Source organism: Falco punctatus (assembly GCF_963210335.1).
Source record: "Falco punctatus genome assembly, chromosome: 8".
NCBI classification, from domain to species: Eukaryota; Metazoa; Chordata; class Aves; order Falconiformes; family Falconidae; genus Falco; species Falco punctatus.
In genome coordinates, this window is record NC_137588.1 from 2035653 (window position 1) to 2061764 (window position 26112).

At 39.1% G+C, this 26112-nt stretch overlaps 1 protein-coding gene across 2 annotated transcripts in view; it reads left to right on the forward strand.

Moving 5' to 3' along the window:
- HECW2 (HECT, C2 and WW domain containing E3 ubiquitin protein ligase 2) overlaps positions 1 to 26112 on the forward strand; it is a 202633-nt gene that overhangs the window by 53676 nt on the left and 122845 nt on the right. The gene's annotated exons all lie outside the window — the stretch shown is intronic.

Below are 26112 nucleotides of genomic sequence, written 5' to 3' on the forward strand. Positions count from 1 at the left end.
GAACCATTCATCCAGCCTGCAGCCCACCCTGGGCGCTTTGCAGCTGTGCCAGAAAATATGCTGCAGGAACGATGTGGACAGTGGTGGCACATTGCCTGTTTCTTGGCTCAACTTCAGAACTAATCAGGAGGTGTGCATGTGCACACGGTCTCTGGCAAAATACCCTTTTTGGAAGCGTTGGGTGTGGGCACGTAACCCAGTAATGTGTATGTACAGATTTTGGTGGTCGCGTACAAGTTCAAGAGACAGGAGATGCAGCATTTGCGCTTCTATTGATGCTGGCAGAGTCTGGAGTTTCTTGCCTGGTCAGGAAGACTGGATATACTGTATTCTTCTGCTGAGTGCAGATCAAAACTTTTTCTAGTGTTGTTGGATGAGTTAATACACAGCTTCTGGGGAGGTGAGATGCAGGATTTGATGAGTGAATTCTCCAGCCTGGGTCACGCAGGGGGGCAGATTAGTAAGGCTGAATTCTGTCCCCAGAAGCTAATTCTGTGGTAGCTGCTACATCTTCCAGGATCGACCTGTGCATGGCCTTTGTACAGTTTTCAAGTGTCATCATTTGTGTTTCCCATATTTTAAAATTTATTTACTGCTTTCCTCTATTTTCCTTGTCATTCCTTCTACTGGCTTTCCTTTTGTGTCCTTTTGGCTTTTGCAAGTTATTATTAGCTCTGATTCTGTTGGTGTAACTTTTTCTCATTTGAATAAAATGCAACTCGGCTGATCAGTCTGTTCCAGTGCTTGCAACCCTTTTGGTGAAGAAATTTTTCCTAATATCCAATCTAAACCTCCCCTGGCGCAATATGAGGCTGTTTCCTCTTGTCCTGTCGCTTGTTACTTGGAAGAAGGGATCAACACCCACCTGGCTACAGCCTCCTGTCAGGCAGTTGTGGAGAACGGGAAGGTCCCCCCTGAGCTGCCTCCTGTCCGGGATAAACACCCCCAGTCCCTCAGCTGCTCCTGACAGGATTTGTGCTCTAGACCCTTTGCCAGCTCTGTTGCGCTTCTTTGGCCATGCTCCAGCACCTCAATGTCTGTCTTTCGGTGAGGGGCCCAAAACTGAACCCAGGATTTGAGGTGCAGCCCCACCAGTGCCAAGTACTAGAGCCCCAGTGTTTAGGTGAATTCATACTGTCTTCAGTCACGTTAGGTATCTTGTATTCATGCTGCGTCACCCTAACGAAACAAAAATTACACAACACTGAAGGGAAGAGAAAGTCTTTCTATTCTTTTCTGTGTGGTTTTGTTGTGTAAAAAGTATGGCAGTGCAGCACTGCTGAAATTAGGAGTTCTTTGCTGGTTACTTAAATATACCCTAAGCTCATTTTAGTTCAAGTTGACAAGTATGCATACGTTTGGTGTAGAGCTGGTTAATGAGCAGAAAGTGAGAGTGTTGGGAAGACAGGCCATGGAACTGCCAAGCTTCTCCCTTGCTCCAAGACACACCACATCACAGGGTGAAGGCAGCCTGTCTGTTGGCTATATTTGCCTTGGACACAGTAGTGGAGCACTAGAAGCAAGCACTGTTAATAGTATTAACTCTGTGGTTTATACTGGCATTGTATTTTTACATCATATGCAAAATAAGAGGCTCCATGGTTTTAGTAAATCCCAAAGGTGTCGGGAAATTTGATGCACGTATAGCTCAAGGAAGCTTTGTTAGCTGAAAACAGATGGGGGTGTCCTCAGTGTTTGTAAGTCTTGTGAATTTTGAATTTTTCACTAATTGGACGTCAATAGGGAAAATGGATGTCTGTCAAAGTACTGTACCAGCTACTGCAGTGCAGAGAAAGTAATCTTTGTCTCTTGCTGCTTTGTTTTCAGTGGCATGCAAATTGGCTTTCAGGTTGAAGATAATACCATAGATACATTGCAAATAGGCTATACGTGATAAAGGATATGAATGTGTAAAGCTTTGGTCTAGGGGGAATTTTGAATCAAACTGTATATAAGCATTGCAATGAAATGCAGATGAATGTGAGATTTAACTCGGGGTTAAGCTTTAGAAACATTTAACTATGCTTAAAAGTTCAGTGTTCTAGAAGGTTAAGTGAAATATGTATAGCTTTAGACTAATGAGGTACGTAATCAATGTGTCAGAGTTTACTTTCTTCTTCTGGCATCAGTCCTCTGGTTTGTCAGGTTTCGTTTCTTATGTGGAGAAATTCAGGACCACTGTCTAAAGATTAACAGAAGCTTTGGATAATTCGTTAGCCTGATTAAACGGGCATGCTGCAGGAATTGGCAGTTCAGTTCATTTCTTCTTGAAATTACTGTCTTGGAAGATATCAGAATAATTAATATATTCAGTATCATTGTAAAGATATACTAAAACTGTGATTAGCTTTGAAATTTTGTGTAAGAAAATATACTTGCATGAAGGGAGGGGAAGTGACCCATCTTTTTTGAAACTCCCACTAAAACTGGTTTTGCTGCACAGTTGATCCTACTGGAGGATTTTGAATGTGGGATTAATGATCATTTATGTGGCTTAATTAAATATTCGGGTGTTTTCAGGCCTGAAAACTGCAAAAAGACCTGTGTGGGGATATTTTTTTGTTTGTTTGTTTTTTTCCCCCTTTAGGTGAGTATTCAGCTATATACTCCTGATTGTAGTCTGTAGTAAATTCATGAGAGTTTCAGAATAACAAGTCCAGACAGTAAGTCCATCAATGACATTATTGTGTTGGGTTTGGCTTTTGCTGCTGCCAGTGATGTGGCTTCTAATCCTTCAGAAAAGATGAGTTATGCTTTTATCACCAAGATACCAGATAATTGTTTCTGTCGGGCTGTCCCTTCATTTTCTATCTGCTTTCTTTCATTGAATGAAAATCTATATTAACCCTCGCTGCATGTTTGTTAATTTTTATTTGATGTTGGGTTTTGATTTTGTAGATATTTGTAATTCTTTGGCATTGCTCTGATCTCTCAGCTTTCTACTTCAGCATTTGTTGAAGCTAATGGATAATGGTACTCTTGCAGGTACAGCTTCAGAGTCTATACAGCAGGGTGAATTAGAGCTTGACCTAGAACAATACTGTTCATCCTGAGGAGAGGACTGAACTACTGGTTTACGAAGCAGAGAGTACTGTATTCTGAATCCAAATACGCTGGCTGACTGTTATCTACCATTTTCTGCTTTCCTTCCAATCCAGACTTCAGCTTTAATGATACACATCTTTAATTTGGGTATCCACTGCCTGCTGACCAGCCTCCTTTTTTTTTTTTTTTTTTTTCTTCTACATGTGGATGCTTCTTGGATTGTTTCCCATTAAAATTTTGTTCCCTGTTCCAAACGGTGAAATTTTAAGTCCCAAACTTTCTGTTCTGGAAGCCTGTGCATTCTCTCACTGCTGGGATAAACCCGTCACTGTGCTGCGCAGGTCCTACACCACTGCAATTTCTGGGGCACCCTTGCCACCAATATAAATGATCCCTGATTCCTTTTTTGCTAGGGTAAGAGGCGTTTTTTTTTGTGCAGTGCTGGTTGTATAACTCTTACAGTAGCACGGGTGCTTCTTAGTGAAGGAGTGTATTCCTCTGCAATCCTAGGTAAGCTCTTTAAGTGTTACTTTAAATTCCTAAACAAAGAAGCCATGAGATCAGAAGTTTTGAAAATATATGCCTGTCTCCTTCATGAGAATGAGTATCATCGTGCTTAACTACACAAGAATTACCTCCTGAAGTCCTTCCCAACCTAGATTATGCTGTGTTTCTATTAAGGATGCAGAAAAATAAGTGTTCCACAAATAAAATTTAGAAAAGGCAGCGGAGGCTGGTTTATACAATATGTATGACTAGCCTAGCACCTCTGTCTCCCGGGTGGCCTTGTTTGTGAATCTTCACACATCCTCTTTTATGTAAACGGCTCGCACAACTGGAGTTTGGTATTGCATGGCTGATGTGTTAAATAAGAAGACAGTACTTCATGTGTAATATTTTTTGTTATAGGGAGAAGATCTAAGAAGATAGGTCCTCAATGTAGAGAAATAGAAGGGTAGAAGGCAGGAGGGAGGAAGAGGGTATGAATGGATTCTACAATTCATAACTGCTAAGGTCTTTACAAAAATAAACATTTTCTCAAATTATAAGATGCTCTTGGGCTTTTGTTACCTTACTGAGCACTAGCGACCTGCCAGTCTTTTCAAGACTAAAAAACCACTTGTACAGCGTTAAGGTTTCCACAGTGGAAAGGGGGCATCTGCTTTTTTAACCGAGTGGCGTCAGTTGAGAGCAGGGTAGTTAGAGCCATTCTTCAGGCATACGTAGTGCTCTGGCAAACCTGCGGAGAAAAGATGTCGGGTCCTACCTTGGATCAATATACATAAATTCCCAACGACTTGAGAGCCCAGCGCTTTCTAAAATGCAGACTCTAGCAAATTGAACATTGTTTTGAGATTTTTGCTGTGCTGTTGACCTTGCTACCTGCTTCTAATTTTGATATTTTTTTTCTCTCTCTTTAATTCTCTTCTGTTTACATTTTTCGGGGCAGGAATTATTTCTCACTGTCTAGGCAGAGCACCTTGCTTTTTCCCTCCTTAGGGACCTTGCACAGTGTCTTAACACATGAAGACCCTCTGGGCAGTTGCTTGGAGGGTACCTGGAGCTTCACTGTTTATTCCTGAAATACCAGAATAATTTATGTTTTTTCCAAGTCCATTAAAGTTGGATGGACCAATCTAAATTAAGTGTGGCACTCCATGACACAATCCAAAGAGGAAGTTTCTGGAAGTTGATGCTTATGGATGTTTCCAGTGAATAATGATTTTGTGTGATAAGATCTTTTTTTTTTTTAATGTATTATATTTTTTGTAGGGCAAACTGTCTCTTCCCAGGCATCCAAAACATCCTGGGCACCCAAGTTTTGACTTCTGCTTGTTAAAGAACATGGTTGAGTGTTGTGTGTTGTGGTGGTTTGTTTTTTCTTAATTTATTTTTTTTTTATTTTAAAGTTTGCTCTCATGGCCCAGACTGCTACCATCATACTTGTGTCACCTTAAAGGATGTCAAAGCAAGGGACGTTTTCCCTGTTTTTTTTCTGGCTCCAGGCTAAGTGAAGGCTTCTGTGTAATCCCACAGTTCTGTGATGTGTGCATTTTCAGAATGTATGTCGATTAGCAAATTTTGGGAAAGCTTTGCAATCAGAATAGAAATTAGAACTTGCGAGTTGGATTCGTTCCCACATTTTTACCATGGCTACAGTAAGTGAAGCTTAAGACACACAAAGACCAAAGTCCATCACGATGGTTCCGTATAAAACGAGTTTATATTTGCAAACATGGAAAAAGGAAAAGATCATGCTGTAAAAACCTGCACTTCTGAAATCTTGATTAATTTCACCAGTGAATAAAGGCGATTTTGAACATTTCAGGATTTCACAAGTGAGATTTCCATGTCAGTGGTTTGAGATGCAGGTATACTGTGGAAAGAATGTCAATGGAGAGCAAGTTGTTTCTCAAACAAAACCTGACAGCTTCTTCGTGACTCCTGTTGTTTTGTGGGCTTCATGCTGAGCAGCTCTAGTTATGAATTCTGACCTGCAGTAAAGTATAGCATATCCAAGCACTAGAAAACAGATCATTCTCACAGAGGTAGATGATAAAGTACCATTTCCTTATCATATTTAAACTGGTGTAGCTCCTTGGAAAGTAAGGTAAGCTAACCTTGGTTTATGCTACCATACATATTCTTCGAATATGGCTAGGAAGTGTTCTTACAAATTATATATAAAAATAATTTTCAAAGTGAATGGGAAATTACTGTATATTGCATGCACTTAGACTACTCAGATCAGTCCTTAAAAGATTCTAGTTTCCTCCACTGAGAGTTCATCGTAACTGTGAATGTCACACAAGTAACACCTTTCAATTTACTTTCAGGGTGTGATGCTCCTGTATGCCTAGATTTCGGATATGCAGGGCTCCTTTAAATTTGGGTATTAGATGTTGTGTTTTATTTATGTATGTGTTTTGCTGAGTGTAATATTTTGTCTTTATACATTTGGATTTTTAATATATGAAGGAAAACAAAAACCTGACAGCCGTAGAATCATAGTAATAATTTCAAAATTCTACAGTGGTTTATGTTGTTAGAGGACTTGGGAAAGTACCAGCAAAGGAAGCACAAAGAGAAAAACCCAAGGGAAATGAAAGGGGAGATGAACTATAGAATAGGATAGAATATATTAAATAAAATAATACTGTGCAAGGTAAAGGATTTTTACTATATTGCAGTGGCATTAGCCTGTAACTATTGTTAGCAGTTTTTCTTGCTTGTCAGCTGAGTTACTCAGTTTCACCTTTTGATTTTGAGCACTTCAAATGAAATTCATTTTATTCAGACATCTTTTATTCCAATATATTTTTGTGACTTGCATGGAAACAGAGTATTTCTGTATTGTATAGTGTTTTGATCCAGTGATACATGTTCAAGGGATGTCTCTAATTTTGGGGATCTTCTTTTTCTTCCATAATGATCTGTCCATGATATCCGTCTGTTTTCATGTGGGGGTTTTGTGCATTGCCATTGTTTGTTATAAACAGCAATGTGTGCAGGTACTGCCATGACTCATTGGTGGTAAATGTCTAATCCGTAAGTGTCTTTGGAATATTACACTGTTGCAGGCTTCATCAATTAATAGATCAGATAGATGTCGCAACATCTTCTTGGGGAGGTCTTCCACAAAATAATTATTAGCATGTGTTAAAAGTTGAAATGCATGTGTTCTACAGAAATGAAGAGTGATAAGGAATGTTTTAATGTAATTCCTAGTATGCCAGTAAAACTTCCTAAAAAATAACAGTAGAAGAGTGTAGTAGCAGCTGTAAGAAGTATTTGTGTATTAGTCACCCACTGAAAATGGTTTTCCCTTTAATCCTGGAAAAAATACATATATCAAATTTGATAAATATATGGGTAACATAGGGTAAAGGCATATTCCTCTTCAAAAGGAACAAACGCTTTGTTCTCCACAACTGTATTTATGAAACTACAAAATAATCCTTGTGTGGGAAAAATGTCATAGTTCCATGAATGGTTTTCCTAAATACATTTTTGGAGGCTTAACTCTAAGAAATTGCTGTTATGATCTCCTTCCTTAATCTGTGCACTAATGTGTTTTATTTATATAGATTACCTAGGAGTATGTACCCATGTCCCAATGAATGTAAACACTTGGCCTGAGTTCTAAATGCTTCATAAGGTTTTTATAATTTAGCATTGTAAATACATTAGTAAATGTGGATCCACGTCTTTTCGGTTGATGATCTTCCCTGGAGCAGGGGCCTCTACGGGTGAATACAAACATTTTAATTTTTTATTTAGTTAAGATTTTGAATTTGAGATTTTAAAAAAATTATGACTTTAACCCTGGTAATTTCCATTCATATATGTGTGCGCAGACATACTACATACTATGTAATATTAATATACTATGTATGATATAATTACATGTAATTTGTAAGCGCGTGCGTATGTGCCCTCACAACGCAGGCATCCTTTCCATTTTACAACAGAAAAACTGAAAATCCAGGACTGAGACATAGTAGAACCGAGCTGCATGGCAGCTCCCGTTGCCTTGGTTACAGGGAGGCTAAGTCTATTCTGGGCTATTCACTCAGTATACAGTATTGAAATAGAAAAACGTATGAATATTTTCGTAACAGTTTTGCTCACACATTGTTACGGTGTATCAGAGCACGCTGCAGCTAATAATTCATTTCCAATTCCCTAATGCTAAACTTATGAATGATTTACTATCTGCAACAGAAAAAAGCTGCATAATTTAAGAGCAACCATAGAGTCAAGATCAAGTCCAACCACTGAGTAAGGAAGTCTTTCCGCTTGTTGCAGTAGATACCCACACATTAAACAACTTTAAGGTCACGCTGCTTCTTTTTTCTATGCTCAGGAAATAACCTTTCAGAAGTGTGTGTGTGTATGTATATATGATATGGACAGGAGAGGGTAAAGGATGCTGGAGCTGAGCGTTCCCTCCTGAACGTGCGTCATGCTGGATAGTTCAGTGGCCACGCTTGGGGCAGGGAGGGCCAGTGGAAGCCCCAGGGCAGGGGTACTGCGGGAGAGAGGAGAAGTCGGGGCTAATACGGCGAAGCAGTGGGCCCTGGAATGAAGTAGCAAAACATCGTGTGAGGAAAGCTTCCTGGAAGGAAATTGGAACGTGTCATTTTTATGGAGTTTTAAACGGCTGGGTTTTACTATGCATGCCACATCCTATCTGAAACTTCTTGAAATCTGCAGCTTTGTGAAAGCAGCTTCAGTCTTCTATTCTTTGGTTGGTTTGGTGCTGTACTTGTGACTTAGTGATATCTTAGTGCTGGAAGTTTGTATTAATTTTTCAAAAATGCATCGTGTAACTTCATTTTATCATTTGTTCTACTAAACTTTTGTGAAAAAAATGTCATAGTATACATGTTATCTTGGCATCTTAAGATGACCTGAGATACATTCCTATGTGAAATTCACTCTGATTACAGAGAGCATCCATCCTTTGCAATCTAGCATGAATTGACTGGCTAGTGTGAGTATAAACAGCATTTATTGAACTGTAGAAATAGTGGTTTAGCCTAGATTTGACAGCCTATTCAACATTTTAGACAATGGTACAATGGTGTAAAAAAAGATAGTAAATGAATTTAGCACTTTGAGGGTGGTTTTTCAGGCAGCTGGCCTTTGTAGCAGTACAGTAGATGCAAACAATATGGTGTGCAGTAAATAAGTTACTGTAATCCTCATTCTAAAAGATTCATCAGAAAATAATTAATGAAGATGTTACAATACTAGTTAGTGTCAACATGAAATGAAGACACTGCGATTCATTATTGCAGTATCTTGGAATGACAGTGAAGACCTGAAGCTTTTTGTCTCGCTTAAGTATCACTTTAGTACTGCAATAGTTTCCTGGAATGAAGTGACTAACAGTTAGGCATGAGTGCTGGGAAAGAGGTACCTGGTGGTATTCTAACCAATATGAAAAACCTAGCTTGTAGCCTCTGTCATTTGTATTACATTGTGATTTGTGAGCTATCTTACGATCTGTACCGCACACTTTGTTCCCAGGTATTACTAACTTGCAGTTTTCACTATTCCAGTGCTGCTGAAGAGTAGGAGGTTTCTGGTAATGCTTTGTTTTGCACCATTTTCTGATCTAGGACCTTAATCTCCTGTTGTAGGTAGTTTCCTCCAGTAGCACCAGCATTATTTTGACAGAATTCTGGTGAGTTTTGCTTCTGTCAGGAGGCTCTGGAACGTGTCTGCAGCCAGCAGAAACTCCTATGTGTTTTTTCATGCTCCATCAGTGGATCATCGTCCCTTCATGGTAAACACCTTTATGAACGAGTGCTCTGACTGTATTTGATTTTTGGAAGATACACACTGTGAATGTCCAGAGGGACAGCACAGGCAACAGCAAAGCTACTTTAATTCTAGCATGTATGTAATCACATGTTGTGACCATTTACATGCTATACCTATGTTTGGGTTCTGTTCTGTTTGGAATAATAGCTGTATGTTCTAACCCAATAATGGATGAGGCAGTAAGTGACCTAAAGAAAAAGAAAAAAAATCAACTTAGTTGATACGCTTTATAGAAACACTGATTTCCAATACCAATCACTGATGATTGATGAATTGCTAAGTGTTTTAATGCCTACTCTTTCTCCTGTCCTCCTTAAATATTTTTAGGAAAATAACGTTTCTTTAAAGTCATATTTGTTACTGAGAAAGGACTAAGACAAAAAAAGACTCTTGAGATAAGAGGGAAATGACTGCTATACATAATGTTTCGCTCTCCTACCACCCATATATGCTTTGATCTGGATATATTAAATTATTGTTGATTTCTTCTTGCTGATTAGGTTCAGCTCTTCTCTTAGAGAGATTGAGTTCATTAGATTATGCATTTACCAAAAGCAGAAAGGAGTCTTCTTAAATCCCAGCTGCAATATAGCAGGATTTTAATGACTTTGAAAAGATCTGTGCAAATTCACAATAAATATTTTGAGGAGGTTATAAAAAAATATTTTTTTTTAAGAAGTAGTTTATTTGAAGTAAAATCAATTCATTTACTCCTTGAGAATACTGTGTCTGCGTCATTTTCAGCTTTTAAAATGGAAAGAAAGAGTGTTAACAGTAATATCACTAATAAAAATTACTTGAGTGTTTCTGAAGGATAATCACCCAGGTACAATGAGTTGTGTAGGAAAAGTAGCTAACGTTTGTGGTTGGTTGTTTATTTTCCTGGTTTAAGCCAGTATTTTTATCAAATAATGTTTAGCATGAGACTAAATTCTGCAGGCTTATGTTAACATATAGAAGTGGTACTTCAGTCTGTTGTGCTGTCAGTTTTGTATTTTACTTGGAGTCAATTTCAGTTAAATTATTAAGCAGTATGTGGCTAACATTCAGTAGGGTGCCAAAATGAAGATTTTAAAACCTTATTTCCTCCACAGAGTGTTTACACGTAACTATTCTATGTTCTGAATTTTTTGGCTCAGAAAGGGAAAAAAAACCAAAGATACCCCAAACATCTAGGTGGACTTCTCTTAATTCTGCTTTCTCTTAAATTCTGGAATAATCCTGCTTTTTGCTATTTGTTTCCTTCAATTTGCTACTTCTAAAATCAAAATTGAGCTCAGTTTGCAGGTAGCGGGACAAAAGAGAGAGTTCCTTTTGCAACTCCCTCTTGCAGTGGCAGCATCTGGGTTGTGTTTCTGCTGGGAGAAACAACAGGAGGGCCCTTTCCCTGGGTGATGAGGTAGGCTCTGAAGTCTGGCACTTGTTAAATCTCACTGCAGACCCCTGGCTCTGTGCTGTAGAAGGACTGCGTCCTGGATAGCAGAGAACTTCAGACAGAGCAGGATTGCATCTTTCTGATGGTGACTTCACAGAATGTGTTTTCCTTCTCCCAGGAGTGGGTAGGCTGATGTACTGGTCTTGTACCAGTCCTTCTGAGAAATGTGGAGAACAACATTATAATCCAAGATTGTTTTTTTTTCTTGCATTAATTGGAAAGCAGATTTCTCAGGTGGTTTTTTTCCCGTGTAGCTTGAATTTGGTACTTACAACTCGGAAACTGTCTGAAGCTCATTTATTTATTTTTCTATAAATATAGAAAGCCAGAACAGAACAATTAGTCTCAAGTGAGTAAAGACAGAAGCAGAAGGAACTGGTGGCATTCTTTCTAGACAGTCTTTCAGAGGAAAAGACAGATACATATCCAGCTTCATTCAGGAGTGCTAACTTGGACCTTGCCAGTTTGATAAATGCTTTTAAAGGAGAAAATATATTCTTCTCGACTGCAAGGTCTAGATTTTTCTCTTTGTGAATATGTCTTTTGCCACTTTCCTATGTCACTGAGGGGACACTAAGTATGAATTATCACTGGAGAATTTGGGAGGAAAAAAACCTCACGTCTAAGTGTTGTGGTTTTAATTCTGAAGGGAAGAAGTTTGCTGGGAAATTGTTTTACCACTAATAAAAAACAGCAGTACAAGTCATTGGAGCTGGCTGTATACATTTAACCACAATCTATCTTTGCAATCAGTGTCAGCGTGGAAGAGAGCTGCAAAGTTTTTATTTTCCCATTGACGGTGACAAGATGTGGTGAGGCGCATTATGTGTAGTTAAAATTTGTACTCTAGATTCTTCATATTACTCTAAAACTACGTTGAAAGAATAGAAATCGGATTTGTATACCTTTTTCATAAACATAACATTTCAGGAATTCAGAGCTCTATACACTAGTAATATTTCAAGGTAGTGTATTTGTATGGAGCCCTGGCTTGTATTGAACAGGTGGGGTTTTTTTTAGAATTGCATTTAGAGGTGCCAATTTTGCTTTGCTTATTTATAGCATTAGTCAGCCAAGTTGGGTTGTTTCAGCAGGCTGTATTGGGAGAACCACAGAAATGTGCTTAAATTACTCAAGAGTGACAGTAGTGGACAAAGGTGGCAAAGACAGGCTGCAATATGAAGAAAAGTTGCAAACGTAAAAGATTATAACGTAAGGATGTCAAAGCTTCAAGAAAAACAGTTCTGATGTTTAAAAATGTTTCACCTTGGCAGCAAAATGTTGTTTTAATCTGCCATTTGGCACGTTTAGTAAGCCTCTGTTACAGTTTAGCTGTGAAACAGAAGAGTAGTTCTCTGAAAGTGGTGATCAGTTGTGAGGGAGCAGCACTGAGGTCCCTTTGTGGCACTTCGGGTCCATTTCTTAGAAGGGTGCCAGACAGGTGACAATGCATCTGGTTTGGTTTGATGTAGGGGTAAAAAAAGAGTAGAAGGATGTTCTAGCCCTCTGCTGGGGACCGGCTGAAAGCTGGTGCTGCTGCACCGAGGAGGCAGTGCTGTGAAGGGTTCTCCATCCGATGTCGTGTTGATGGAAAACGGTCTGCCAAAAAGCAAGACAGAAGAAAGGAAAACTGAGACAGTCCGGGTAGGAGGCAGAGAGTGCTGATGCTCCACTTAGAGCTTGGTTTTTTGATACATATTTTACCACCCTTTTTCTTTTTTGTTCTTACAAAAATAAGTGCCTGCTCAGAATGAACTGTGCATCGCATATAAGTCAATTCAGTACTTTCTGAATATTCACTACAGATTTAAACAAAACAAGGCGGTTGTTGTTGGGGGAAACCTGATAAAAATTTTGACACAAAAGTAGACAATGTCAGCCGCTTACTGCGGAGGCTTTGGCAGTCTTTCCAAATTAGGTGATTTGGACTAATTTTCCATTATTTTCAGCCAGCTTTGCTGACGCTGAACTGGTCTATCAGAAACATCACAATTTTATCAAAAAGAATTCTTTGGGACAAGTAAGACGGTACACTTGTCTTTGTATGGGAAAAGATCTTGTATATAAGAGACTGACATACGATCAAACAAATCTTCCTTTTACTTCACCACAGTGTAATATGGTATCTTTGAGTGTTGGAAGGGTTGTGTGATTTGCCTCAAACTTACACATGCCCTTTATAGGGCATCAAAGGAATTTAAGAACACGCTGTTGATCTCTGCAATAACTTTTGGTAATTAAACGCATGGAAAAATAATGTTCCTAAAAAGCATGTAAGGATTTGAGACCGTTATCTTTAGGAATAGAACGAAATAAAGGGAATGCCAAAACCCTACCAAATAATGAGTGTGTTTAGTGACTGTAGTTGTATAATCTAAGCTTGTAAATGCAATGAGAGAAAAGGAATTTGGGCAAAATACTGATGCAGTTGGGCTAGAACCAGCCCCTTGTCCAACAGAGGCTGGAACATCAGCCCCAGCTTTTCTCACAAGAAGTGTTGGAGAAGAGAAATTACTGGTTGATAAACTGTTCTAAAAAGAATACGTTTCTCCTAACAAATGAATTGGGCTTTATCAAAAGCACCACAATATTTGAGAGCAGTTTAGGTATTTAATTTAAAGAGAACTTTGGCATTGTTGTAATCCTAGAGAATCATTGCTGAAATAAACTTACTTCTCTCTATTCAAATGCTTGATTTCAAGCTATTGTACTTTTACATCTTGCAACACACAGATTAATTTTTTCCGTGAGTCAAAAGAAAATGGTGAAATTAAGGTCAAGTGGCAAAATTTGTGCTTTTTTCAAAATACATCTTGACAATCAAAGCATGCGTGTTTTCTTCTGTTAATTGTTTCTGGTTTGCAGAGATGGGACTAGATCAAATGGCATCTGCAAAGATTTCTGAGGATAAAAGTTTCAGGAAAACACAAGAAGTGGTAGCAAAAAGCTTAATGAAAAAGTTCTAACAGGCATCTCTTGATTTATGATGTGTAGGAGAGCTTCCCCTCTTTCCTTGTGATTTTAGGACATGACTTCTCTTCTGAACTTACAATTTACTGAATGTTGGCCATGTTTTCCTGGTTGACATATTCACTTCTCTTTGTTGATTTTTGTCCCCTTGGAGGACAGGTCACTCTGTTGTGTTTAATAACTAAAATGAACTGCTTGTGTATACAGCTTTAAAATGTCATACTTTGAGTCTACTGGGGTTTTTTTCCTTTTTTTTTGTTTCCTTTGTTAGACAATGAGTCACAAGCTGTCTCATCCTATTAATAGCTTGTTAATTTTTAATTTCAAAGGCTACTTTTGTAAACATAGTGTATTTAGTAAATCATTAAGAGCACTCTGCTTCTCTGTCTAATTACGTGTTTCAGGGTAGTTTTATCAGTTTAATTCACTGACTACATATGCATTGTAGAGATTGACAAAGAGCTTGCTAATAAAATCCTCTGTTTATTGGAGGGTGATGGTTTTTCTTTTGAGTAAAACATGATTCTGGATAACTGTTCCTGGCAGCGTGGCTTGTGCATAGTGTTTTGTCATTCAGTTTTTCAAACCTTAGACCTAGTGCTGTGTATTAAAAATAAGTAATTGGTAATAAGAACAACAATATGAACTCTGACTCCAGGTTTTTTTGTAAATATTTTGAAATAAATTGTAAATATTCACATAGTTGATGGCAATACAGAACTAACACCTACCAGGTGCCAATCAGAGAAGCTGTAAGGGATGCTGTGAAGGAGAAGTGAGGAGAGCTTTATATAGCAATTCTCAGCAGAATGTGTTGGAAGGGTTTAAACCCTTTGCTTAGCCTATAATACTTTGAAAGGTGTTTCAGGGATGGTTAATACTATGTTGACACATTCTGATGAATTTTGAAGCAAACGGAGGAGGCAGAACCTCAAACCCAGAAAGGATGAAAAATCTGCTTTAAAAGAAACCGTTGTTTCAGTGATCTTCATATTTGTTTAGCAGAATAACATCAAGACCAGAGAATTAGTCCTGAGACACTCATTATTTTAAAAATGTCATGCACATTCAGATTGCCTCTGACTGGTTCCTGCCTCTTTACCGCTCTGTTTTGCTCCCCTTCCTGCTCCCTAGTATAGATCGTAAAACCTGCTTCATAAGAATTTAAATTCTCTTAGAAAAGTGTATGTGTTATTCTTGTGCAGGGTTGGTGTTAGATGTAAAATAGATACTGTGTTTCCAGTACCTCACCTACTTCTCTTTTCATCTTTAACAAAAATAATGGCATGTTGTGAAATGCAGGGTGTCTGCCCCCCACAGAGCCACTGGTTAATGATCTTGAAATAGTTGATTGCGTGAAGCTGAATATTCCAGTGTTCATCTATTAATAATAGAAGAGTTTAGTCATATTTGAACCATGACTACGGATTGATAATGAGATAATTGTGAATTCTAGATAAGGACAAATGGCCACCTTAGCTACAGGTTTTATGCCTCTTATGAGGTTAGGCTTAGTGGTGCTTATAGGACGTGACATCTTCAGATTGGAAATTTGAAGTGAGTGAAGTACTTTAGTTGTATTTCTGAGCTTGTTTTGTTCTGTGATTAAGAAAAATAAGATCTCAATTTTGTTAGAGCTTTTTGTCATGAGAATGTTATCTGAAAGACCTAAGGCACATTGCATTTTAGGTTTACCTTAGTGCTGAATCAGCCTTTCAACACAGAAAAGGTTCCTCAGTCTTTATGGCAGCTATAAAAGCTCATGTTATATTTGGATCTGTTTGGGTATTGCTCATTAAATGTAGAGAGTATCCAAAATGATACTTTTCAGCACTAAGGAGTCATGTATTTTTCAGGAATTGTTCTTCTGGTCTCGTGCTGAAATCGCTTTATTTCTGTTGCCTGGTCTTATGACACCTTTTGACACCCTCTGTGACATTCTGTAGTGTCCAGGAATTTCAGTGCCTATTGCATCATGTATTCTTAATTAAATCATGCCAGTAGCCTTTAGGTAGCAGTGAAATGAAGGAATTGCACATTCTGGTTAGCTCTAAAAGGCCGGTGACGTGACACATAATGAGAACGTTTTAATTTTCTGACCTGCTAGAAAGTTCCCTGATGGATCTGAGGCATTATTATTTGATCTTTTCAATTTCCATGCCTCTCCATCTGCAAAATGGTCTGGCTAACCACTAAGTGGGCTATTAAAACTTTTTAACAGCCTATTGATTTATTTTTGTGTAACCTGTGCTCTCTGTACATCAGCTAGTCGGAGCTGAACTGGGCTAGATGAGCACCAGCTTCCCTGTGCGCTGATGTTCAGTGCTTCTGCGAGTGGCGAGGACAGTTCCAGGCTGACTGCATCTCGTCTCGACATACACGGGCATGTGCAGCCTCTGGCTGCTGCTGGATGTAGTTCAGGACCCGAGAGGTTAACTACAACACTGAAATTCATAGCAATGAAAGCAAATTTTAACACTTAAATCTTTTGTGGTCATGCAATACTTGAGTTTTGAAACTGCTCGTTGTTACTTGTGCCAAACCTTTGTCTTTATTACAAATAAAGTAAGCATTTGCCAGTTTGCTTTGAAGGTTGGCATATTATCCTCGGGTTTTCCCCTTGCATCAGAAGCATCAGTTTGCATATCTTAACATTTAAATGCCACAAGCATGCTCTGACGTTTTAAGTGTACCTTTGCTAGTTTTTTTTTTTTTTTTTTTTTAACCACTTGCTTCAGGAACTGTAGCTCTAAGGTAGGATGTTAAAAATGATGCACAATTAATGTGGTGATCCAAATTTATGCTGCCAGTCCGCTGCAGTACAGATCGGTTTGCTAACCCACCCAGCACTGCTGGTGCTAAATTTCTAGAAAATGCCAGGAAGCAAAGTAAAATATTTCAGGAAGTTATTTTCATGGAAGGTGATTGGCATGAGTGTATGTCATGTGTGTATCTGCTCAGAGTTGGTCATGACTTCTGGTCAACTGCGGTGGGAGCTACTTTTACCTCTGTGTTAGGTTGGATGCAATTATAAATCTTTTTCTTCTCATAAGAAGAAATGTTAGAAAATAAGTGTGTGTGAGAATAGCATATTTTATAGTTGAAACTCTGTTTTTGTTCAAGACAAGATGCAGCATCTGATGGGATGTCAGCAATGCTTGTATATGTGCTCCTTTCTGACCAAGGAGAAACTGATCTAAGTAATTATATTTGTGTTGGTGACTTTAGAAATAGCCTGCTTAGTTTCCTACAGTCAGTAGTAGTGGAAACCTCTGAATTTCCAGTGACTTTCCTCCACTGATCACAAACTAGTGCCTCAGCGTTATGACACCTGGATTCAAAACTTTTGCAGTGTCCAGTAGGGATATTAATTTGAAGTTCACTAACACGGCCTGTGTTACGTCGGTAATGGAGGCTTGCTGAGCCGTGGTCAGCAGCCTGCTTTCCCAGCTGCAGTTGGCATCACTGATGTGTATTGGAGTCTTGCAGGGTGTTACAAAAGGCTTCTAGTGAAGCTTTTTGAATGAAGGAGTGATCTGATTCCTCAGTGTCTGCAGAGCAATGGCATTTCAGCAGCAGACCTGCGTTGTCACCAGACATGGTCGTGACAGCAAGAATAGCTGGTTGCTGCTTCCGATGGTGGCTGTGATTTTTAGAAGTGTTCAGCTTCTGGGTTCTAGCAGCATTATTTTAAAAAGTGTTTTTCTATTGTATCACTGTTTTGTCTAATAAGTGGTATTCTTGTGCAGTTCCAGCATCCTTCCCAAGTGTTTGATGTTGGCAGCTGTAAGACTTGTTTGTATTTTTAATCTGAGGTTTGTGTATACGTTACAGCGTGGGGTAGGATTGTTAGTGAAGTAGGACGACATCCTGTGCTTGATTGGGCTGCTGCGGCTGTTTGGGAAACACAGCTTAAATGTGCTGCTCTGGAACCTGATGGAAGGGTGGTTACCTAAACCTGCTGGCTTTTATTATTGAGCTACTGTAATTACATCATAGGGAGAAAACAGTTTAGTGGTGATAATTAGTAATTTGTCTGTAATCATATGGTCGCGTTGTTAGACAAATGATTGAAAAAAAAATCATCAAATCAGTCTCAAACACATAGAAAATCGCCAGCTGACCAGCAGTGTTGATAGGAGACTTCACTCATGCGTTTTAAAAATAATATTGTAGTTTTGGCAAACTATGAAGACCAGTCAGTATGCAGCTATTTGTTTCTAGCAATTTCTCTTTAATTCTGCTTAGTAATAACCTGCGAGAGAGGTTGGCTGTGGTAATTTGGCACGAGCAGAGACCTGATACAGAGGCAGTGGCATTATCTAACCAGAAAGCTGCATTGCATCTTACTTTTGGGGAAGGTCACCCTGTGAGGTTAACTTCCAAATGCGGGACAATGCAGGGACATTTCCATTAACAGGAAAAAGCCCCAACCAACCAATGTAGGTTTTAATTCCTCCCGCCCCCCCCTTTTTCTTCTTTTTCTTCTTTTATCTCATTGGCTTTTGATCAAGCTGTATATAGCTTTTTTTCAGTCAGTTTTTATTTTCCTATGTTAAACCGAAGGATTTCATACTCTTCTTTGGCCATAAAGAGGCAGGAGATTTGCTCAGACAATATTGAACAGTAATAAGCCGCTCCCTCCCCCACGGTACGGTCCCCGTTGGGACCTGGCTGATGGAAATCTCTGGGATGAAGCTGACTGTACCATCCTCTGGGGCCAGGTTCTGCCCGAGACCTGCAGAACAGTGCCCAGCAAGGAAGTCCCTGCTTCCTCTGTTGTCACCATGCTGTAACTGTTACCATCGCTATCCAAATTACCAGCTGAAGTCAAAGTCAATGTCCCTGGTTTTCACAAGTGTATCTAGTTGTATCTTTTCCCGTTCATTTTTATGACGTGAGAAGATACGCAATACTGGAATACTTTTCGTAGAAGTAGAGCAATACAACTATTATTTTGTTACGCTGTTCTCGGTTGTTGGTGAGAGGGGAGTGCCATATTGAGCATTAAGGCTTTCCCCATAAATGGCAAAGTGGAGAACGATTCCATCAGATGTGATACATCTAGATAGAGATTTCGATATCTGTCACCTTTTGGTAACGGATGTCAGAGTACAAACTTTACCTTGAATGTGTAGTTGGTTGCCTTTCCTGCTGTTGTGGCCATCCCTGCAAGGTAGTGTCTAGAGGGTGGGAATTTTTGTTTCGTGCAAGGGTAATTGTATAGTTAAAACTTGGTATTTGCAGGGTGCGCAGAGGCGGAGACGTGGCTGCGCGAAGAGAAGCTGGAGTGTTAAGTCTGAGCTGTGGTGGAAGTAGGTCGGATCACACTGCAGTAGGCCCTGTTTGAGGCGCTCGGAAGGGCGTAAGGGAGGTGAGGACAGAAAAAAAGAGCAATAGATGGGCCTAATACATGAGGACAGAAAAAAAGAGCAATAGATGGGCCTAATACACCAGATGAAAAAAACTAAAATTTGCTATTAAACAAAAAAACAAGCACTCCCAAAAAAGTCCTCCCCCCCCCCCCCCGCCACTCAACCCTGTATCCTGGATGCCCAGGGGATGGATATTTGAAGCCCCCAATGCACCTGTGAATGAATAGTCAGGGCACCAAAATAAGGAGAGATGTCAATGTTGTGGGTCTTTTTTTTTTCTTCTTTTTTTCTGATTCTGTGTATTTCTGCAGCTGTGGTGAAAGAGCAGTTGTTTCTGAAACATCTGAAAAAAATTTGTCTTTATGATCATTATGACTATAATGTGTCATAGGAAAAATAAAAAAATCTTGAGTGTTTACTAGGATGAGTCTGGGGGAGAGGGGAAAGAATGTTTTGCCCTTAATATTTTGAGGTTCCAGTAAGTCATGTGAATTTCACTCTGAATTAGTAGTTGTAAGTAGCTGTACATCTGTGAAAAGCTCAGATTCTAAATTGTCTTCACAAAGAGTAAGCCGAGGACCTTCCAGTGAAAATCACTGTCATGTTACCATTTTCATCTTTTTTCTGGGGTACAGTAAAAAAGGTGCAATAACAAGTAATAGAAATATTTTTGTTTTAATAAACTGTGATTCAAAACTGTATATATATCCATAAAAAGCTGAAAGTTACCTCTGCTGTAAGGTGTTTTGGTTATGTTATTTTTTTTTAATTAGGAATATATCTGATAAAGATTAAATTGCTTTTGTTGATACACATTGAGAAAGGGAGAAAGTTAAAATTAAACCAGAATGATTTTTAAATATACAGATTTCAGAGTAATTTAAGATGATACTAGGATGCAGTATGCTATGATTACTTTGGTTTTGTTTCCTATTGTCACACAGCATTAGCAAATCCTTACTCAGTGTGCATGCTTTGATTTAAATACACCAAGGTCACTTCAAAAACATGAGTACACAAAACAAAATGTCTTAAAAAAAAAAAATCCCTAGCATAAATAAGTGTGGGAAATTTAGGCCTCCAGATGAGATTGTCTGAACTTCTGTGTATATATTTGGTGGTATGTGTGCTAGGATTTCTTGGCTGTATTTATAAACACTGATTTCAATCTTCTTCCGTTTCCTGGTGCTGTAGCACCTACGCCCTGGGGTGGATTTATATAGAATTGTGCTGTGTTCCTGAGTGTGCACACCCTCAGCCAGAATTAACACAGTCTTTATTAAAATCTTTTGTTCATTGATTTCTCTAACATGACTTGGTGTTAGAAATGAATGTTAAAACACAAAATTTGAATTTGTTGCATTTGGCTTAATTTGAGATTTCTTTCCTTGGTGGCATGATGAAGGAATTGAGGAGGATTTGTGTATTCTTAAAAACGAAATATTGAGCAAACAATAAATATTTAAATCATTACCTCAGTTTTATTTAAGTCCAGTCGTTACATCTGCTGCTGTTCATTATCTGATGCAGGAGTTGTCTTTCAAATAGATTCTAAGCACACAATTTGGGGATAGGGACTTGGCTGCTGAGACATGTGCCTGTTGGTAGATGGGTGAGCAGGCTATGAAAACCCACGCGGTTTGCTGCAGATTCCCTCAGACCTTATGGCAGAGGGTGGAGGTCTTCAGAATCCTTTATGCTTGGATTCCAGAAGGGTGGTGTTTTTGTGGTTTGGTTTTTTTTGTTTGTTTGTTGGTTTATTTTGTGTGTGTGTGTGTGTGCAATGACGAATTAGGGCTAATGACAGCATAAAAATGTGCAGTGAGAGTCCTTTTAGCAATGGCCCATTTCTTTGCAGGATGAAGATGAATGAAAATTGTACAGCCTGGAGAAATCGGGTGATACATGTCTCTATTTTTAGCTCTACTTTTAAAAAACTCATGCATATTTAATACTAAAAGTATCAATTCATAATAGGCCTCATCTTTATATAGCCCACTTTGTATTGTTGTCTTTTCATTAATTGTTCTTTTAGATTCTGAAGGATTTCTGCTTCATTTACTGCAGAAGCTGAGGAAAGCAGCAAATGGCAGCAATAATCCTGAAAAAAAAAATAATTACAGCATGTGATCACTGAACTAAATAATTAATTGTAATTGTAATGTGTACTCAAAAGGCGAGGAAGCATGGGTGGTGATAGCTTTGATATCTCTAACTCCCTAGTGGTCTGCATTCTGGCTCCAACAGTTTTCTTACAACGTGAACAGAGACAAATTTGTATTGGGTTACTCTTGCAGGTGATGGTGGTGTGAGTTACTGCGGGAGTGTAATTTTTGTCATAGTGGAGTTCCTTAGGTCTCTTAACTATTTTTCTCTTCTCTTGAGTGTGATTGTGGATTGTAAACTGTAAATCAGTAAGCTGCTAAACAGGGAAAACTTGCCCTGTTTGTTTCCCTTTTCCCTTTTAGTTCTCTGTCTGAGATGCAGCGTGTGTCTGTGCTTTGAGCCTGTTCCCTGAAGTAGGCTGTGTTTTCCTAGAGCTGTGGTCCTCACCTCTGGCAGCTTCAGTGGTTGCGCTGCAGCTGTGTAGCATTAAGCAGACAGGGACTTTGTATGGCATGGAGCATGACTAAGTGTCCTACTGATGTTCTTGCTACACCATAATAAATTAAGGCATCTTCTGTTAATAATTTTTTGATAGAAATTAATTCATCTGACTCACACAGCTGTGGAAGTGCATTTTTCCAGAAGAGAGTAGGTAGATACCACTCTTAACTACTTTTTACTAAGATGAAGTACTCTGTTTCTTGAATTATCCAGCTAAAATGATTTTTCAAAAATTAAGTAGTGTTTTCAAAAAAACAGTAAAGCAGTTGGCCGTAAGAATTCTGCCATAGTGTTCAAGCATGAAATTCTGAGCTAAAATACATTTATGGGGAAAATCTGAAGTAGGATATGAAATTGCAGTTTGCATTTCTTTAAAACAAATTGTTAGACTTCAGAATGTTTGTATGTTATTGTTTTCTGGTTCATAAAAGACAACCAACAGAACTGGTTTGTTTTAGAGCCAAAGTGTTGAGTATTAAAAGTGATGTATCCTGCAAGTACAGAGGGCAGTACCATCAGCACCTTGGTATACAGCCCTAATGACTTTCTCCTTGGATTTATTGACACTGAAGATCAGCATCCACCTATAGTACAGACAGAACGCAGACAAATAGCTGTGTTTTTTTCTTATCCTGGGCTCCTTTTTGCAGGTTGTAAGGAAGCAGTTCAAAAGAGTGTAGACAGAGTACGTTTTCTGGAGGAGGAAATCTTTAGAGCTTTCCATCTCTGTAGTTTCTGCAAAGATTACATTCATACCTATTTGATTCTCTGCAATATTTGTGGCTTAACATATGGAACATAATCAGCACTACACTTAAGCAGTGTAGTAGTTACTGTGGTCACGCTCTTAAGTTCTGCCCCAAAAAAGTGTATATGAGTATGGGGCTTAATTTTTACCTTTTAGCTATAAGTCCTTTTGCGTTTTGAAGTCTTATGAAGACAGGGAATTGAAGAAAAGCTGATTAAAAGAAATTTCTAGTGAATCTAGGAATACAGTTATGCAAAATACTGTCATATTGAAATGTTTTTGCTAACGGCACCTACTGCTTAAGGACATACCTGGCACATCAGCAAGCGAAAGGCATTCATTGCCTTTGGGCTGGCTTGACTCACAGTTCTTCCACCGCTCCTGCTGGTTTCAGGGACGTCTTTGGGGGCTGATTGCTTAGTATATTATCGGGCAAAAACCTCAGTTAAACTGCGGGCAAGCAGAAATGTTCTGAGGTTTTATTTCAGCCTGTCTCTTCAAATCTTTATGGAAACGCAGTCTTTTTCAGGGGGAGATTATAACTGCTAAAATGTTCCTAACTGAAATACTGGAAGGGTAGAAGGGGCAGGGGGACAGAAATTTGAACATATACTGGTGGACAGTTAAAGTCACTAGCAAAATTTGTCAGTTTTTAGAAGTAATTGTTTCCTGTTTTGCTGATCTACTGATTGTTTTAAATTTTACTTTGTTCTTTAAGGAGACAAGCTGAGTCTTTTTTTTCCTTTTTTTTCTTTTCTTTTCAAGACATCACCACCCCTACTTCCCAGTCAGTTTTACCAAGCTAGAACTTTTGAAAAACGGGGAAACAGGGAAATTACTTATCTATAGACTGGTGGGCACTTTTTTTTAATTCTGCTTTTAGCCTCCTAGCATGTTTCACTGATGGAATTCTTGAATTTGAAGTTGGCTTATATATGTTTTACACAAAGAAACACTGTTTTTCAAATGGATGGTATCCCCTTTGTGAAAAAAGTTTATAAGTACCGTCATGAATTGAAGAGGTATGCTGCTTTGAGAGGAACAGAGCATTCCTGTGTTTCCTGGTAATGTGGGAATCTCTCAGTGTGAGAGGTGTACCGCTTCTGTGATGGTTTCATACCATTACAGTGAGTGAAATCAATTTTACGTGGTAGAAAACTGAGCTTGTACAGGCTTGATAATGGGAACGATTGTACTGGATTTGGACTTGGATGGGGGAACAATGAACGTTGATTCATATTCATTGTATATTCCAGGGATTTCCTGGATATATATCGGTATATAATGGATTTCCAGTTTAAAATTGAATTTAAATAAATTTTTATAATTGCTTATCGTATACTATATAAACTAGCTTTTAATAACTGCCAAATAAATACTTAAATCAGGCTCTGTCGAGCATCACTAAGATAAATCTGTCATTTATGGATGTGGCACTCATTGAATAGTATCTACATTGATATGGATTGCAGAGACTGGGAATGAAACTGCAGAACTACTCTGATAGTAAGCAGAAAATAATTGTACTACTGCTTCTGTCAAGTGCGTTATTTTATAAATGGCTTTTTGAATCGTGGCTTTTTTGGCCTGGCAGTTTTCCTTTCTTTTTTTTTCAGAAGAATACATCCTGTCTTTGCTGTTTGTCAGGCTTTTGGGGATTGTACTCTTTTTTTTTTTCCTGGTTATGTGTTTGCTTACTTTCCTGGACAGACAAATGCGAAATTGTTATTTTCTGTAAAAGTTCTGTATTTTGGTCTTTACTGTCCCTTGTTGTGAAAAAAAAACGACTTGATGTGTAATTGGGGAACTCTGGGTTGGTGGTGCTGCTATCCTAGAAGTTCTAAAGATACAAAGGAGTTTCGTTCAAGAGAGTTAAATTGGCTACCTGTTTTTCTTGTCATTGGTGTGTTCTTGCAGGCTTTCGCGTGTGTAAGTGGGAGCATATATTACAACTGAACGTGCATTTTCCCATCCTGTGACGAAGTAGCTTCTTGCAGAGGTGGTGTTCTGTCTTTCTAGTATAGACATTTGAAGAGGACTGTATTTTAGATCGATTGTGTGACCTGGCTAAACTGAGAGCAACTGCCTCAGTACTTCAAGGGAAGTTCTTCAGGACAACCAACCAACAGCAACTAGCAGCAGGCACATCAGTCACGGACACTGAAGATCAAACCTCTGGCAGTGGGGATTCTGGTTTTAAAATTGCATATAGAGTAATATGGTATCGTGAATTAGCCAAGGCCATGTTTTTATGATAAGCTGGGTTTAATGACTACATGTCTGTACCTCCAGGCTCTGCCTCGTTTGTGAACTCAGCGTTTTGAGGGGCGGTGCTACAGGTAAGTTTACTGAAATAAATGAACTTTGTTAAAGCAGTTGCTGCTCCAGGAGGAGGTTGAGGGGCTTGCAATACATGCGGAGCATAGCCTCTTGGCTATGAAGTTGTGCTAAAATTTCCAGTCAGGTTTTGTCTCTTCATGTGAATAGTCTAGAGCAGAGGTCCTCAAACTACGGCCCGCGGACTGGATACGGCCCCCCAGGGTCCTCAGTCTGGCCCCCCCGTATTTACAGACCCCCCTGCCCCCCCCCCCCCCTGCCGGGGGTTGTGGGGGGAAACCAAGCAGCCGCAGATGACTGCCTGCCGCTGCATCCGCGCCGGCCCCCTGGATAAAAAGTTTGAGGACCCCTGGTCTAGAGGTGTATCTGATACATTTAACTTAAATTTATACGCAGTTCTTATGTTACTACTTCTGGTGAAAGATGGGAATGAGTTTTAGGCCATGGACCTCTTGTACATCTCCGGAGCAATACTAAGATACATCTACATGCCAGCTGGACCTTGCAGCCTGGCAGTTGCAGCAGAAGGGATTGTATGAACCCTCCTTCAGTGCAAATTCAGACAGGTTGTACAAGCTTTTGGTGCTGAACACGGCAGGTCGCCTGGCTGAAATGTTTTAGGGCTTGCTTACTCCAGCTTAGCTGTGGGTGTAGCGTTGCTGGGAGACAAGACACTCGTCTGCACTGACGTGTATGTACACTGGATATGTATTTATGACCCTTTACTCTTTTGACCAGTGGCCAGATCTTCCATGTATCAGATAGCTCCATGCTGGTGCTTTTGCGTGAGAATTAATATAAATTGTACTGAAAGCACAGCCGTGCCTGATGGGCTACAAAAATAACATAGAACCCTTCAGAGTGCTGGCCTTCATAATAGGCTTGAGCAGGAACTTCTGCCTGATGTAAGAGAGTCACAGCTGACGGGACAGAAGATGTAAGCCTTGCTCAAGCAGCTGAAGTAATATGAGAGATGTTTGTTTCTAGCCAGTTAGATACAAAAGTGTATAGGACTGACTTTACAAAAGGACTGTACAAAATACATTGAAAGGGTCTAAAATAGATGTTCTGCTACACTCTGAATGAGCTATTCTCTGGCCAAATAATGGGTTGCACAGACTGTTTTTTAAAAATATATATTTATGCTGAACTATATGCTTTTTGCCTTAGGGAAGATTTTCAGCCAGTCTAAATTATATGGCGATTTTGTAATCTGAGCTGATGTTTAACATCTGAGCTGAATCACCAGATTTGAGTCCACA